General features: G+C 47.8%; 1 long non-coding RNA gene across 1 annotated transcript; it reads right to left on the bottom strand.

The window, feature by feature from the left end:
* Nucleotides 1-13,339: 13,339 nt before the first annotated feature.
* On the bottom strand, nt 13,340-15,263 carry LOC132532620 (uncharacterized). The gene is made up of 3 exons (XR_009544544.1): nt 14,813-15,263; nt 14,206-14,312; nt 13,340-13,794 (listed from the first exon to the last, which is right to left on the bottom strand). It is a non-coding gene; the product is annotated as an uncharacterized LOC132532620 (long non-coding RNA).
* Between the last annotated feature and the right edge of the window lie 1,436 nt (nt 15,264-16,699).

Here is a 16,699-nt window from a genome sequence, read left to right as displayed (position 1 = left end):
CTGTATTTGAAGCCAAAGGAGTGCCGAGATCGGCCTGGTAGACGAGGAGTCACAGAAACACAAGACTCCAGAGCTGGGAAAATAAAAGCAGAAGTCCCGCTGGACAACCTGTTGTACGCTCTCCCCCTGCCAAGAAAATTGGTTCAGTCCTGCTAGTTTTTGCAGGCCACTTGTCCCTGCCCCAAGGAACCCCGAGAGAGTTCCAGAGTTCCAGAGTTCGAGAGTTCTTGGCACCACCATGTGAGAAAGATGCAGGAGAGTTCTGTTTAGTGATTAGTTTGGGTTAGTTTATGAATCCTTGTTTCTGAATAAAGAAATACAGCTTCCCTGCCCATCCATGTGTCTTCGAGTCTCTGTTACCCAACTGTGAAGCTAGCCTGGCCAGCTGGAGCTTCCGAATTTTAACAACAAATGGCGCCCACGTGGACCTGACCTGCGCATCTCTCAGATAAGTGAAGAAAATTTGGCTACCTATGTACTATGGCCTTCTCTTCTGCTTGTGAAGAGATCTCCAAAGGCCTCTGCCCTTTCTTCACGAGACTGTTATCTCTGGACCACTCTGTGGTTTCCACTCGCTTGGGCGAACTCAGAACAGCCAGCGGAGTTGGGAGGAGCCAGAGGGCGGGAGGCGAGGTGTGGAGCTGCCGTTTCCACCTGGTTGAACAGCCAGCCAGCCAGCCAGCCAGCTGGCCATGCCCAGACAACCCCACGCACCGCACCCGCAGCCCCGCAGCCCCACAGCCTGCAGGAGCCTGATGCCAACATGCAAGAGCCTGATGCCAACACGCTGGAGCCCGATGCCAACACGCTGGAGCCCGATGCCAACATGCAGGAGCCCAATGCCAACACGCAGGCCAGCCCACAGGAGCCAGCTCTCCACCGCGTGGCACAGGGCACTGGGCGCGGGATCCCTCCATGCTGCTCGGCCACTGCGAGCAGGGCAGCAGACATGGCAGGGCCATGGAACAGGGCAGCAGATATGACAGGGCCATGGGGCAGGGCTGCGGCGGCCTATCATGGCCACCACCCCAGGGCACCTCGGCCCGCGCCTTCTACAAGGCTGGCCCGCCCACCATGAATTCTATACAGATCCTGAATTGTATATTGATATGAATTCTATACAGATCCTGAATTGTATATTGATATGAATTTCTATATAGATCCTGAATTGTATATTGATATGAATTCTATACAGATCCTGGACCTCCTGGACCCCCCAGGCTCCCTGCCGAAACTGGGCACCCTGCCGAGATCTTCAGCTCTGGTCTGAAGGCAGACAAGCTGGAGTACGCAGAGATTCGTGCAGAGATCGCAACCTGCAATTCCTTGAAGTGGAGCTGCGCTGGAGTCCACCTCCGGATGGTGACCCCCCCCCCCAACAACTAAGACAGTACAGATCTAAATTCTTGTTTAAAATGACATGTCTTCACAACAAAGGTTTCTCTCCTTGTGTATTAATGACCATGTTTATGTGTGTGTTTAAAGTTTGGTAAACAGTAACTTTAAGGCTAAATTCTTACTAGGCAAAGTTAAATGAAAAAGGTTTTCAACGTAATTCTCATAAAGATAAAATTAACTTACATTTAAAGTCTGAGGTAAAAATTAGTTAACAATCAACATATTTTAACTAAGTTGGTCTAAACAAAACCTGCGAACACCTAGGGTGTGTCTCCATCTTGAATGGGTATAACAAAAGGTTAAATAGACTTGTTGATATGTAAAACTCTCCATTACCTTCTCTATTAGAAATGGTAGATTACACAGTGGCTATGCTAATTATTCTCATGCCTGAGGTTTTCTTTCCTGTGCACACCTAGGGTGTGTCTCCATCTTGAATGGGTGTAACAAAAAGTTAAAAAGACGTTGTTGATATGTAAAAGTCTCAAATTCCTTCTCTATTAGAAATTTTAGATTGTGCTGTGGTTATGCTAATAACAAGTTTTGTTTCATAGTAAGTAAATTACAGCCAGCTGCCTTTGGGACTCTAGGCCGTTCCCCACCCCCATGCAAATGTCCATCGAGACATGTACGCCCCCCAGAGGCAAGAAATGTTTTTTTTTAAGCTGATAAAGTTTTGCCCACAGAGGCAAAAAAATGGCCCCCTCAGGCCCTCCCTTGGCAGCACACTGGTTCTTGTCATTTGCTTACATGTTTCTCCATGTTTGTGCCAGTTTCTTTTTTAAAAATGCCTGTATTATATAGGTTTCTGTTCACCCCACACCCCTGATACTGTAGTCATTTAGTTAAAAAGAAAAGGGGGAATTGTTGTATGCTCTCCCCCTGCCAAGAAAATTGGTTCAGTCCTGCTAGTTTTCATGGGCTGATGTGTCCCCGCCCCAAGGAACCCCGAGAGAGTTCCAGAGTTCCAGAGTTCTTGGCGCCGCCATGTGAGAAAGATGCAGGAGAGTTCTGTTTGGTGATTAGTTTGGGTTAGTTTATGAATCGTTGTTTCTGAATAAAGAAATACAGCTTCCCTGCCCAGCTGTGTGTCTTCGAGTCTCTGTTACCTGCCCGTGAAGCTAGCCTGGCCAGCTGGAGCCTCCAAATTTTAACAACAGCCTGAGCAAGAGCGGAAGTTGTGGTCAAGAGTGTCACCAAGAAATCGTGTTCAACACAACTTGCAGAGAAGAATTCTGTTCAGACTAAAATGATGTGGGTCTGAAGGAACGGCTTCTGTGCTCAGTGGCAGAACGGGGTAAGTCAGTACAGTACACCTGATCACGCCAACTGTATTAATAGGAAAATGCGCACCTAAGGCTTAAGTGGCCAAACTAACAGTCAGCTCAGAGCATCCGAAGGTTGTGGTCTGTCAGGAGGGAGCTCTGTGCGTGCGTCTGTCCCTCTGGAAGCTCCTTCTGTGCTCAGGAGTCCAGCTCGGGCACTCAGCCACGGGAAGCAGCCCAGGGAATGTCGGCCGGAGTGTCAGCTCTGAGGCTGGCGAGGTCACCGTGTTCTCAGTGGAGACTCTCCTCCACATTCCGGGGCTGAACATCTGCTGCCAGGCTCTCTCCTGTCTCGCAGCTGCTGCGCGTCTTGTGGTCAAGAGGTTAAAAAGGTGAAACATATGAAAATCAGACAGGATTGATTCTATCATCAAACTGAAGACCCGTTAACTATTTTACTGACCAGTTCTTCACACCGGGAGTTTTCAGTGACCTTTGTCCCAGGTACCTGGAAAGACTGACAGACCCCCAGACTTTTTTTTTTCTTTTTAGCTGACTGGGGTCACTGTACCAGGTTAACTTTCTCAGAGAGACAGAGACAGGAGAGAGAGAGAGAGAACTCTCAGAGCGCTAGCATTCCCACATGGTAACAGGACTCCCGTCCAGGAAGGAGCCCTGTGAAGTGACTCATCTCCCCTGCCCTGACGTATCTAATAATATCTGAAAGATCCAGGGTTTTGTGCTGGTAAGGTTATGTGGAAGCAGCTACTTTATTTTTTAAAGTAACTGATCGATCAGTTAATTTTGTTCCCGCGAGAAAAAGCTCTGGCATATTCAGCACTGGGGATGGCGCCGGTGGCCTCAGGCCTGGGCTCTGCTTCGCTGAGTCACCTCCCCATCTGGACACAAGTACACTCTGAAAAACTGAGATTAAGTCAGCAAGAGAAAAAAAAGCAGGAAAATTAAACTTGGGACTAAATGGGGTCAGATAAAAACCGGTGGAAAATATTGTGAGTAACAAGACGCTACTTCTAGAGACTTTTGAACTCCGCTTTCTACTCTGTCTGTCCCTGGTGGGACGTCATCTAAAGGTCTCAGCCCCTGTCCCCAGCACAGAGGGGTTGGGGAGACCCCAGAGGAGGACAGATGCCCCCCCCCGCCAGGTGAATCCAAAGCAGGAGAAGCAAAACGTCTGTGTCAGAAAACGAGACAAAGACAGGAACGGAAAGGGAGCACGTTAACAGAAGACAGAAGGCGGAGTCAGGCAGTGGCGCAGTGGGTTAAGCGCACATGGCGCAAAGCGCAAGGACCGGCATAAGGATCCCGGTTCGAGCCCCCGGCTCCCCACCTGCAGGGGAGTCGCTTCACAGGTGGTGAAGCAGGTCTGCAGGTGTCTGTCTTTCTCTCCCCCTCTCTGTCTTCCCCTCCTCTCTCCATTTCTCTCTGTCCTATCCAACAACAACGATATCAATAACAACAACAATAAAACAACAAGGGCAACAAAAGGGAATAAAATAAATAAAATTAAAAAACACTAGAAAAAAAAAAAAGAAGAAGAAGACAGAAGAGAGGCAGAGAAAGAAGGCCATAGCCCTTTCCTGCTCGTGATGGAGTCAGGACCATAACAAACACAGGGACAGATGCAGTAGGAGTTTCAGGACCTGGACTCTGCACACCGCCAAGAAGCACCCCGGGAAGTTAGAGGTCTCCACACAGACCTAGCCTGGCTCCGTGGGCTTCCTACTGAGGTGCCACCGCTATGCCCAGATGTATAGACCCAGTATCACCCAACATCAGTCCCTGCAGGTTATTCTCGGGGAGTAATTGGAAAGCGGTTTATGAAACTTATATGGACATGCAAATGAGTGAGAAGAGCAGAGGCAGGTTTTAAAAGAGCAAGCTTTTTTATGCTTCTGGTGCGTAACTGAAGACTCCGCCTAAGGCTGCAGTGATAAGGGCAGTGTGATACTGACAGAAGCACAGACACACACATCAACGCAGTGAAGCAGAGTTCAGCAGCAACCCCCGCAGACATTTGGCTAAGTGACCTAGGTGATTCTGGGGGAAAGAAAACTCTCTCCTCACCTGCAGGGGAGTCGCTTCCCAGGCGGTGAAGCAGGTCTGCAGGTGTCTGTCTGTCTCTCCCCCTCTCTGTCTTCCCCTCCTCTCTCCATTTCTCTCTGTCCTAGCCAACAACGACAACAACAACAATAACTACAACAAGAAAACAACAAGGGCAACAAAAGAGAATAAATAAATATTAAAAAAAAAGAAAAAGAAATCTGTCTTCAACATATGGTGTTCGGACAACTGGTGGGTCACTCAGCAAAACAGGAAGTGCTGCCATTTCCCTCACACCACACGAGACATCTATTCTAGGGGCCGGGTGGTGGTGCACCTGGTTGATCGCACATGTCACAGTGCACAGGGACCCAGGTTCAAGCCCCCAGTCCCCACCTGCAGGGGCAAGGCTTTGCGAGTGGTGATTCAGAGCTGCGGGCGTCTCTCTGCCTCTCCTTCTCTACCTACTCTCTCTTCTCAATTTCTCTCTGTCTCGATCTAATAAACAAAGATAACAAAAAAAAATCATTCTAAAGGGGCCACAGACTCACAGGTATAATCTGAAATTATTAAATTCCCCAAGAAAACAGGGAGAAATTCTGTGGCCTGGGCTTTCGCAAGCATTTCTTAGTCTGGGCACGGAGGTTTGAACTACTGAGTAGAAGGGTCACAGTTCAGTCTGCATGAAAAATTAAACGTTTTGAAATTTAAAGGGGACATCCATGAAAATGAAGCAAGTAAGGCTGGCAGAACAGCTTTACTCAGAGAACGGGCTGCTTACCATGCCCACGGCCCAGGTTCGAGCCCAGCCCTCACTGTGCTGAAGAAGGCTTTGGTGTTACGATCTCTCTCCCTCTATCTCTATCTTTCTTCCCACCTTCCTGCCTTCTCTATCTACATCCAAGAGAGAGGTGGGAAGGAAGACAGAGAGAGACAGAGAGAGAGAGAGAGAGAAACCAGAGCACCCCTCCAGTACACGTGGTGGCAAGGATGGAACAGGGAGCCTCAGGCAGGCAAGTCCCACCTTTTACACTTGATCTATTTCTCGTCTATTGTGACCATTTCAGATGAGACTCAGAGAGTGACACCGAGAGAAAGAGAGAGAGAGAGATCACAATAGCACGAGAGAGAGAGAGATCACAATAGCACGAGAGAGGTCACAATAGCATGAGAGAGAGAGGTCACAATAGCACAAGAGAGAAATCACAATAGCACAAGAGAGAGAGATCATAATAGCACGAGAGAGAGATCATAATAGCATGAGAGAGAGAGATCACAATAGCATGAGAGAGAGATCACAATAGCACGAGAGAGATCACAATAGCACGAGAGAGATCACAATAGCACAAGAGAGAGAGAGATCATAAAAGCATGAGAGAGAGATCATAATAGCACGAGAGAGAGATCATAATAGCATGAGAGAGAGATCACAATAGCATGAGAGAGAGATCACAATAGCACGAGAGAGAGATCACAATAGCATGAGAGAGATCACAATAGCATGAGAGAGAGATCACAATAGCATGAGAGAGAGATCACAATAGCATGAGAGAGAGAGGTCATAAGAGCATGAGAGAGAGAGAGAGAGGTCACAAGAGCATGAGAGAGAGAGAGAGAGGTCACAAGAGCACGAGAGAGAGAGAGAGAGAGAGATCACAAGAGCATGAGAGAGAGAGAGAGAGAGAGAGAGAGAGAGAGGTCACAAGAGCTCTCCAGAGTACTCAGTGCAGGGGTGAAGCCTCAGGAACACCACAAGTACTGAGCTCTTCCGGCAGAGTTACTACTCTCCCTGACAAGACATTTGAGAACCCAGTGACACAGCGGGACTTTAAAAGAAAATTTGGGGGGTAAAAGCATATGTATAGGATTTGTTTCCAAATTACCTAAGGGAGGGGCCATGTGGTGCCGCACCTGCTAAGCTGACACATCACTGAGCACAAGGACCCAGGTTCAAACCCCAGCCTGCAGTGGGGACGCTTCACAGGTGGTGAAGCAGGTGTCTGGCTGCCTTTCTCCCTCTCTATCTCCCCCTCCTCTTTCAATTTCTTTCTTTCCTATCCAATTAAAAAAAAAAGGAAAAAATACCCACCAGGAGCAGTGGATTCGTAGTGCCAGCACCAAGCCCCAGTGGTAACCCTGGAGGGAGAGAGCTGTTAGTGAAGAGGACACTGCAGAGGGCTTTGAGTCACACACATCCCGGCTCGTTCTTGCTTCAGAACACCCTATCTGGCACAAGAGATACTGTCTCATCACACAGAGGAAACCTGAGGCACAGAGAAGCCATGACGTTCACTCAGCAGAGGCTGCAGGGGAGAGGAGAGAGAGCGAGGGCTGCAGGGGAGAGGAGAGAGAGCGAGGGCTGCAGGGGAGAGGAGAGAGAGCGAGGGATGCAGGGGAGTGGAGAGAGAGCGAGGGCTGCAGGGGAGAGGAGAGAGAGCGAGGGCTGCAGGGGAGAGGAGAGAGAGCGAGGGATGCAGGGGAGTGGAGAGAGAGCGAGGGCTGCAGGGGAGAGGAGAGAGAGCGAGGGCTGCAGGGGAGAGGAGAGGAGAGCGAGGGCTGCAGGGGAGTGGAGAGAGAGAGAGGGCTGCAGGGGAGAGGAGAGAGAGCGAGGGCTGCAGGGGAGAGGAGAGAGAGCGAGGGCTGCAGGGGAGAGGAGAGAGAGCGAGGGCTGCAGGGGAGAGGAGAGAGAGCGAGGGCTGCAGGGGAGAGGAGAGAGAGCGAGGGCTGCAGGGGAGAGGAGAGAGAGCGAGGGATGCAGGGGAGTGGAGAGAGAGCGAGGGCTGCAGGGGAGAGGAGAGGAGAGCGAGGGCTGCAGGGGAGTGGAGAGAGAGCGAGGGCTGCAGGGGAGAGGAGAGAGAGCGAGGGCTGCAGGGGAGAGGAGAGAGAGTGAGGGCTGTTTTGTATATGGGACGACATCCCCAGGAAGAGAAAGCAGGCGCTTGGTCTCTCCATGTCCACACTGCATTCTGTGGATGCTCACAGGTGGTTTGCTCTGACTCAGGGCAGTGCAAAGGACCCCTCCTCCCTCCCCCCTACAAGGAAGCAGCGGCCTGGCAGTCCTTCCCTCTTCCTGCCCTGCAGACATGGGGACAGAGGACAGTGCCCCAAGGACTTCCACCTGCATGGCCCAGTGACGTCCACTGCCAGGAAACTCTAGCCCCCAGCCAGGAACTGGCGGGCTTTCATCACTGCCCCCAGCAGGTAGTTAATCAATCATCAATAGGCAATGTTGGCACCATTACAATACGGAGATGGGGTGGGGGCACACATTTAGCACACATTCAACCCCCTGGTACCACAAACACCCGCACAGAGAAGCTTCCTGCAGAGGAAAGACGGTGTGGCACAGCTGCCCCTCTTCTCCGCCTCCCGCTAAAAGAAAAGGAACTGTAGGGAGTGGGGCAATCAGAGCCCAGCAATGTCCTTAGTGGCAAGAAAAAACGGGGGCCTTCGCATCGTTTCGCTAGCAACCGCCAAGTGAGACACACAGACAGAAGGAAGTAAGGACGCCAATGCAGGACTGCTTTGGGAACAGCTGGGCTCTGCTGTGACATTCAGATGTTCCCATGTTGCAGTATTCACAGCAGCCAAGGGGTGGGTGCAGCCCTAATGCCCATCCACAGGTGACTGGCCAGAGAAATGATGGGCTACATCTTTCCAGGAATACTACTCTGCCCTCAAAAAAGATACTGTTGTGTCCTTTGGGATAAAATGAATGGAACTAGAGGAGCTTATGCTTAGTGAAATAAGTAAAGAGATGAAAGACGACGAAACCAGATGGTTTCACTCGTGGAATCTAGAGAGCAGAGACACAGAACTGAGGGGCAGGACAGAACGGAAGCAAACACACCGTCCCTCAGCTTTGTGAGAACTCGGGGTTCTCTGGGAGGTGAGAGGGTCTGGGCACAGAACTCTGGTGGTGGGTGTGTTGTGGTGTGGAGCTACACCCTGTCATTTTACAGCCTTATAAACTACTGTTCATCACAAATTAAAAAAAAAAAATTCCTATGCCTTCCTTTGGTCACCCTACTTGCTAAAGATCATAATTCCAAGCACAGAGAAGAGGTGTGTCCCCAAGGAGAAGAGGACGGCCTTACTGACAATTTAGGAAAACGGAAGTGAGTCTCAGTGGAAGGGTGAGAGCAGTGGGAACTATTTAAACAAGTCTTGAAAATGTGTAATTGGCGTGTGTGTTCGAATCCAGACACCAAGACATGAAGTGAGAGAGATGGTCTACGCTGGAATCAGGCTATTCTATTAGGACCATGGGTCTTTATTCTGTTAGGACCGTGGGTCTTTGCATGTTTGGTCTCTTCTTTCAATTCCAGATTCAAAGTTCTTATCATACTTTATGTATATATATATATGAGCTGATACAGAAAAGAAATGGAAATCGGGAGAGAGAGAGAGAGAGAGAGAGAGCGAGACTGGGTGGTGGTGCATCTGGCTGAGTGTGCAAGGACTGGGGTTTGAGCCCCCAGGTCCCACCTGAGGAGGGGAGCTTCATGAGTGGTGAAAGTGTTGCAGGTGTCTTTTTTCTTCTCTATCACCCACTTTCCTCTTGATTTCTGGATGTCTCTATCCAATACATAAATGAAGAGAATAAAAATATTTAAAGAGAGAGATCTGGTCTGTAATAGCAAACCCAAACTCCTCATTTACTCTAATATTTTAGACATGTTCAGGACAATGTCAAATAAGACAAAGTATGACCTTCGTGAATTGTCAGCACGACCCATTTTTAGAATTCCTGCTTTATGTAACCTTTCTCCAGGACAACAGAATGCTCGCCCTGTCAAAATCGCCTTGCTTCTTGCTGGGGCTGTGCTATTTTCTGTACCGGGAGCTGCCTGCATGCTCGGAGCTCAGGGGATTTGGGTTTTAGCATCACTTACAGGGGTTTAAATGAGCCCCTTGATTATTTCCCTGCCTTTGCAGAAAGCGTGTGAAGTACGAGGCTGGGACCTGCGTGTGAGGAATGACTATGACAGCACTTGGGAGGGCTTGTTCCAGCCGCAGGAGGCACCACTCTTGGAGGACTTGCCTGCAGCCTGGGCCAGCACTGCAGAGGCAGAGAGTGAGCTGGAGGCCGCCGTGAACTTGACCTGCCCTGCTGACTGCACACCTGCAGGGTTGGGTCTACAGCAGTGTGAGGGCAGGAGCGCCGGTCCGCTCGCTTTCGTCAAGAGTAATTCTTGCCGCTGACAAGATACAGCCGTTACAGAGGCATGGAATGAAGGGACCTGGTGGAAAGCCCATGGGTTTAAGACCCCACTCTCCACCTGCAATGGGGAACTTCAAGAGTGGTGAAGCAGGGCTGCAGGCCTATCTCTCTATCATCTATCTATCTATTATCTATCTATTATCTATCTATCATTTATCTATCAATCATCTATCTATCTATCATCTATCTATCTATCTATTTTTTAAGATTTATTTTCTAGTATTTATTTATTATTTATTCCCTTTTGTTGCCCTGGTTGTTTTATTGTTGTAGTTATTATTGATGTTGTTGTTGTTGGATAGGACAGAGAGAAATGGAGAGAGGAAGGGAAGACAGAGAAGGGGAGAGAAAGACACCAGCAGACCTGCTTCACCACCTGTGAAGTGACCCCCCTCTGCAGGTGGGGAGCCGGATCTATCTATCTATTATCTATCTATCATCTATCTATCTTTCTATCTATCTATAATCTATCTATCTATCTATCTATCTATCTATCTATCTATCTATCTATCTATAATCTACCTATCTACCATCTATCTATATTTCTATATATCTATAATCTATCTATCTATCTATCTATCTATCTATAATCTACCTATCTACCATCTATCTATCTTTCTATATATCTATAATCTATCTATCTATCTATCTATCTATTATCTCTCTACCATCTCCCCAGCCCCTCTCAATTTCTCTCTGGCATAGCAAATAAAATAAAGAAAGAAAAGGGGAAGAAGGAATGACTGCTAGGAGCAGTGGATTCATTTTGCAGGCTCCACTGGGCCCCAGAAATAACCCTGGGAGCAATAAAAACAAACACAAAAATTCAAATGCATGAAGTAATCAGGGTTGAAATCTTTCCAAATGAAATGTAAGTGTATATTGTTTATTTTTTAATTTAATTTTATTTCATGGGAGAGAGAGAGAAACCAGAGCACCCCTGTGGAATGAGGCGCTGGTGATCAGACCAGGGCTTCAGACATGCAAATCTACCCACTGAGAGACTTCTAGTTTCCTGGCTGCTGCATTGCATAATCAAAGTCTGATAAACTCTCCAGTATTCAACTGAATTGAAAAAAAATTCAGTTTTAGAATTCTGGCTACAGGCCCAAATATTTCAATATATACTAGTTCTTGCAGGCCACACATTTTGTGTATCTCTTGTGGCAGTCACAATGTATATGTTGGGAGTTGTGCATCATGCTTTCCGTAAGTTATACATCATGGAGGGAGAGAAAAGTTTGGGGAAATGTTTGAAAACAGCCTAAGAAGGTTCTTTCAGGGCAGGAAGGAAGCTCAGCCTGTTAGAACTGAGGACCTGGGTGTAATCCCTCACACCACAGTGTGCCAGAGGTCAGCAGTGCCCTCACATTCTCTCTCTCTCTCTCTCTCAAGATAATTAGCCCTTTACTAAAAAAGTTTTAAATTTCCTCTTCTCAACTCTGACACCATCTTCCCAGATAATAGTTTGCCTGCATGTTAGCTCTCATGGGCCCCTTGGAACGTACCTAAAATAAACTTCCTAGCTTTTTCCCACCTGACAACGGCTAATTTCATCTGCTCTATTCCTAACTTTGGGTTCTAGTTTATTAAGTATTTTGTCCTGCTTTATATCTTACCGCCTTTCAGCCACCAAGTTGCAGATGCTACCATGAAGCCATCCTGACTTCCCTGGGCAGACGCCCTCACCCATGTGTCCTGGAGCCTCCCCTTCCCAGGGCCCTGCCCACTAGGGAAAGACAGAAACAGGCTGTGGGTGTGGGTTCACCTGCCAACACCCATGTCCAGGGGAGAAGCAATGACAGAAGCCAGAGCTCCCACCTTCTGCTCCCCATAAAGAATTTGGGTCCAGGCTCCCAGAGGATAAAGAATAGAGAAGCTTCCAGTGGAGGGGATGGGACAGGGAATTCTATTGGTGGGAACTATGTGGTATTTTACCCCATTATACTACAATCTTGTTAATCATTATTAAAACAGTAACATAAAAGGAAAACATTTTATATTAAAATAACAAAAAACACAAATGTTCTCACCATTTTTCAGTATTATATGCACATCTATATAAATATGTATCCAGAATGAGAGATTGCAACAGAATCAATGAACTTTGTGAGACAATGATACACCACTCTAGTCATCAATATGCTTCCCGGTAATGGAAAGATCACTCTCAAACAGGATTGCATAAGCCCCTGGAAATAAATCTGAATCACAAAAACACAATATAGAAGAGGATTGGCATGAGATGTTCTTATCTGACAGACTGCCTACTCTATGCCTGTAAAATAGACCAACCACTGATTCTTGTTTTGAACACCTGAGAGCGAAATTATTATTTTAAATAAGAGGATTTGGATCTGAGATTAGGTGAGGGCAAATATATAGAATTCAGGAAAAATACAATTTATATTAAAGTAACACATCACACTGCAAGCCATAACATCTGGCATCTGAAGCCTGTTCCAAACTTCCTTCCTTCCTTCCTTCCTTCCTTCCTTCCTTCTTTCCTTCCTTCCTTCCTTCTTTCCTTCCTTCCTTCCTTCCTTCCTTCTTTCCTTCCTTCCTTCCTTCTTTCCTTCCTTCCTTCCTTCCTTCCTTCCTTCCTTCCTTCCTTCTTTCCTTCCTTCCTTCCTTCCTTCCTTCTTTTCTTTCTTCCTCCCTCCCTTTCTTTCTTTCTCTCTTTCTTCTTTTCATTTATTTTTTAATCAGAGCCCTGCTTATATTTGGTTTATAGTGGTGTTGGAAAGTGAACTTGGGACCTGTGATAGCTCAGGCATGGCAATCAGGAGCTATCTCCTCAGCCCAAGATAAGTTACTCCACTTCCTCCTCCTCTTCCTCTTCCTCCTTCCTACCAACTCTCTCTCCTGTTGGTCTGCTTCTAATTCTGCTTCTAAGACCCCTTCTGTTGGATTGCTTGATGCTGTGGTCTATTTACATAATCACGGCTTTACCTGAGACCCGCCCTGCCTACAGGGCACTGGTTTAATCCCCACTGGTTAGATGCAAGCTTGATACAAGCGCTTTTTTCCTTCTCCCCACCCCCTATCCTACGTACTTCCTCTTCCTGACACTTCCGCCTCAGGAGATATAAAGGACAGGATTTTCTAATGAATGGAGATTAGATTGATTGCACTGCATCCCCACTCATCAATAAAGACTGTACTGCGTTCCCAGCTCAGCCATGAGTCCCTGGTTGTCTCTCTCCCGCCGGCGAAGCTAGCCTGGCACTCTCCTATTCCTCTCCTCTCCTCTTCTTTCTACTCCTTCATTCCCTCCTCCTCCTCTCCCTCCACTCTGCCTCCTCCTATCCCTTCCCTTTATCTTCCTCCCTCTCTTTCTCCCACATCTCCCTCTTCTCTTCCTCTGCTTCCCCTCCCTCCCCCCCCCCCGCCACCAAGGACTGCTCAGCTCTGTTTTATGGTGGTGCCTAGGATTGATTCCGGAGCCTCAGAGCCCAAGGCATGAAAGTCTCTTGCTGTCTCCCTGGCCACCTAAATCTACCCTTTCCCACAGCCCCTTTCTCACAGTCCTTTTTAGCTGTTTACATTGTGGCTTTTGAAAAACTAAAGTGTACTGAGTGAGGTGCTCAGGTGAATGTCGCCTGTGGAGAGCCACAGACAGTGCTGGGCATCCAGACAAGCAGGGTGAGGGGAGGTGAGTTAGCAGCAGGGCAGGTTCCGGTCTGTGGAGTCCCGTGTCTCACAGTCTCTGCCTGGCCCTCAAAGCTCAGGTGGCTGGCGTCTCCCCAGCTCCTGTGGTTCCCAGGCTGTCGGCCGTGGAAAGGATGAAGGTGAGGTGAGCAGAGTACTGCCCTCTGCCTCTCAGCTCCACCTAGACTTGTCAGCCTGCAGCAAATTTAAAAACATAAACAACAGATTCTGTTTCTCAAGGCAAAAAATGCCCTGGAGATCTGTGATAGAACGTTGTGAACGTTTTTTTTTTTTTTTTTAAATATCTTTATTTATTTATTGGACAGAGACAGCCAGAAATTGAGAGGGGAAAGGGGTGGTAGAGATAGAGAGAGACACCTGCTGCCCTGCTTCGCCACTTGCAAAGCTTTCCCCCTGCAGGTGGGGACTGGTGCCTCGAACCCAGGTCCTTGTGACATGTGTGCTCAACCCTGTTTGTCACCACCCAGCCCCGTGAACGTTCTTAACCCCTTGACTCTGCATTTGAAAATGGTTAAGATGATCAATTTCATGTTATTTTTTACTTTAAACTACACTGGAAAAACATTGTAAACTAAAACAACGTACCTTTCACATGTCTTCTTTCAAAAGTTGGCATCTAATTGCTCTCCCATAGAGGAATTCTCTCTTTTCCAAAATTCACAGGCAGGGGGACCATGCGGTGGTACACCTGCCTGAGTGCAGATGTTACCATGTGCCAGGATCTGGGTTCAAGGCCCCAGCTCCCCACCTGCAGGCGGAAGCTTCACAAGTGGTGAAGCAGGTCTGCAGGTGTCTTTCTCTCCCTCTCAATTTCTCTCTGTCCTGTCCAATAAGAAAGGGGGGAGATGGTGGCCAGGAGCAATAGATTTGTAGTGCTGGCCCTGAGCTCCTGTGATAACCCAGGTGGCAATAAAAGTTTTTAATTTAATTTAATTTAATTAAAAAAAAGAGGAGTCAGGTGGTGGCGCACCTGGTTAAGTGCACATTACAGTGCACAAGGTCCTAGGTTCAAGCCTCTGGTCCCCACCTGCAAGGGGGAAGCTTCACAAGTGGTGAAGCAGGGCTGCAGGTGCCTCTCTGTCTCTTCTCTCTATCTCCCCCATTCCCTCTCAATTTCTGTCTGTCTCTATCTAATAATAAAATAAATAAAAATATTTTTTTTTAAATGAAAAGAAAAAGAAATTAAACTCACAGGTAGAAAGGCAGCCTCTTGCAAATAGATACTTCAGCCCAGGACAACAGTCGCAGAAGCACACAAGAAACCCCAGGTCAGAACAGGCCACCGAGCCGCATCTGACGGCCACAAGGACAGTGTCACAGGTCCCTGTTCATACATGTAAACTGACCTTCAGATGAGAGAGTGGAGATGGTCCTCTTTATCAGCCCTTTGGCCCACAGTTCAACCGGGACCAGTGTGAGGACTGACCGGTGAGGACTGAGTGCCAGCATCCCTCCCTGCCATCTCCCTCCAGGCTCCTCCAAGCAGATGGGGTCAGAAGTGAAACTTGGGCGAGGAGTGGGAAGAAACTGTATCCTCTGGGTGCTTGTCTCATCTTGGCTGGAACTTGTAGGAGTCATGTGAAGTGAGATAAGCCAGAATGGGGAAGACAGATCCAAGAGTTGCTCACTGAGCGCTGGGACATAAGACAAAGGACACAGAGAGAGGGAAAGTAACTGCAAAGTGAAACTCAGAGTGAATGTAAACAAAGCAAAGGATTCTGGGGGAGGAGGGGCTGGGAGGAGGTGGACGGCCCTGGGGCCCTGGTGATGACGGTGGACAAAGATGTGGGCTGGGAGTGACAGTGTTCTGAAGAGAAATGGCACCCCTGCCTCCACATCTGTGCTGCAAACCTTTAGCTCCCCAAGAAGATATGGAAAAAGAGAATGAGATAAGCTTATCCTTGTCCAAAATCCAAAAGGAATTCAGTGGAAGTATTTCTGAAATTTAGTATCATCTAGATTCTTTATTTTTTCTTCTGAGAGATCACATGTATCTCTCTTTCAGATTCTTTCTCCCTTCTTTCTTCTTTCCTTCCTCCCTCTCACCCTTTCTGCTTTTTCTTTTTCTGTTTCTCGAGTTTTAGACCCCAACTATTTTTACCTGACGGACTGTTCACTCTTATTTCCCACGGAATTGATGAACTGTCTCGGAATGAGAAAGTAGCTTTCTGACCTTCAGATTCCTGAGGGTCTGTTTGCTGTGCTCTCCCACTGAAATTAGAACGGGACTGAGTATGAGGCATGTTCTCTTTGGCACGACCTGGCTGGCAGGCCTGGAGTTAATCTGCTTCTTATTATCCTACAGCCCATCAGCAATTCTCCCCAGAAGCCGCTGGAGTTTTATTTTTGTCTCCTGAGGCTTTAAATCACACGCGCACTGGGTCTCTTTTTATTTACAGTTTGCACTCTGTGCGGCTTTGCAACTGAGATATTTGCATTTCTACTTCTAGGAAATTTTTATTCATTATTTTTGCATATAGTTTCTCTTTTATTCTGTCCCCCTTTCTCTGGGCCATCTTTCATATCTATGATGCACAGAGAGAGACGACCCTTACATCTCATCTAATTTCTTCCCCATGCCTTCTGGGCATTTTCTCAATCTGATTTTTCTAGATTGCTAATATATTACTTGGCTGTAACGGCGCTTCCCTTTATTCCCCTGTTTGGTTATTTATTTGAAGGCATCTATTTCTCCCATCGTCTCTGACTCAGTTCTTTGTCAGACCTGCCCTTTCCTGCTTCTCGTGACCAGCTGTCTCTCTTTCATCTCCTTGGAGAGTTCTGCAAGTCTTTCTCAGAATGGCTCCCTTAGCTCTGGCTACCCAGTCCTTGTCCCAGTCTTTCCTTCTAGTTTGAGGCTACCTTTTATTAAAAAAAAAAAGTAAGGGGGAGTTGGGCTGTAGCGCAGTGGGTTAAGCGCAGGTGGCGCAAAGCACAAGGACCGGCATAAGGATCCCAGTTCGAACCCCGGCTCCCCACCTGCAGGGGAGTCGCTTCACAGGCGGTGAAGCAGGTCTGCAGGTGTCTGTCTTTCTCTCCTCCTCTCTGTCTTCCCCTCCTCTCTCCATTTCTCTCTGTC

Source organism: Erinaceus europaeus, chromosome 14 (assembly GCF_950295315.1).
Source record: "Erinaceus europaeus chromosome 14, mEriEur2.1, whole genome shotgun sequence".
NCBI lineage: Eukaryota > Metazoa > Chordata > Mammalia > Eulipotyphla > Erinaceidae > Erinaceus > Erinaceus europaeus.
This window is presented reverse-complemented; position numbering and strand designations above follow the sequence as displayed.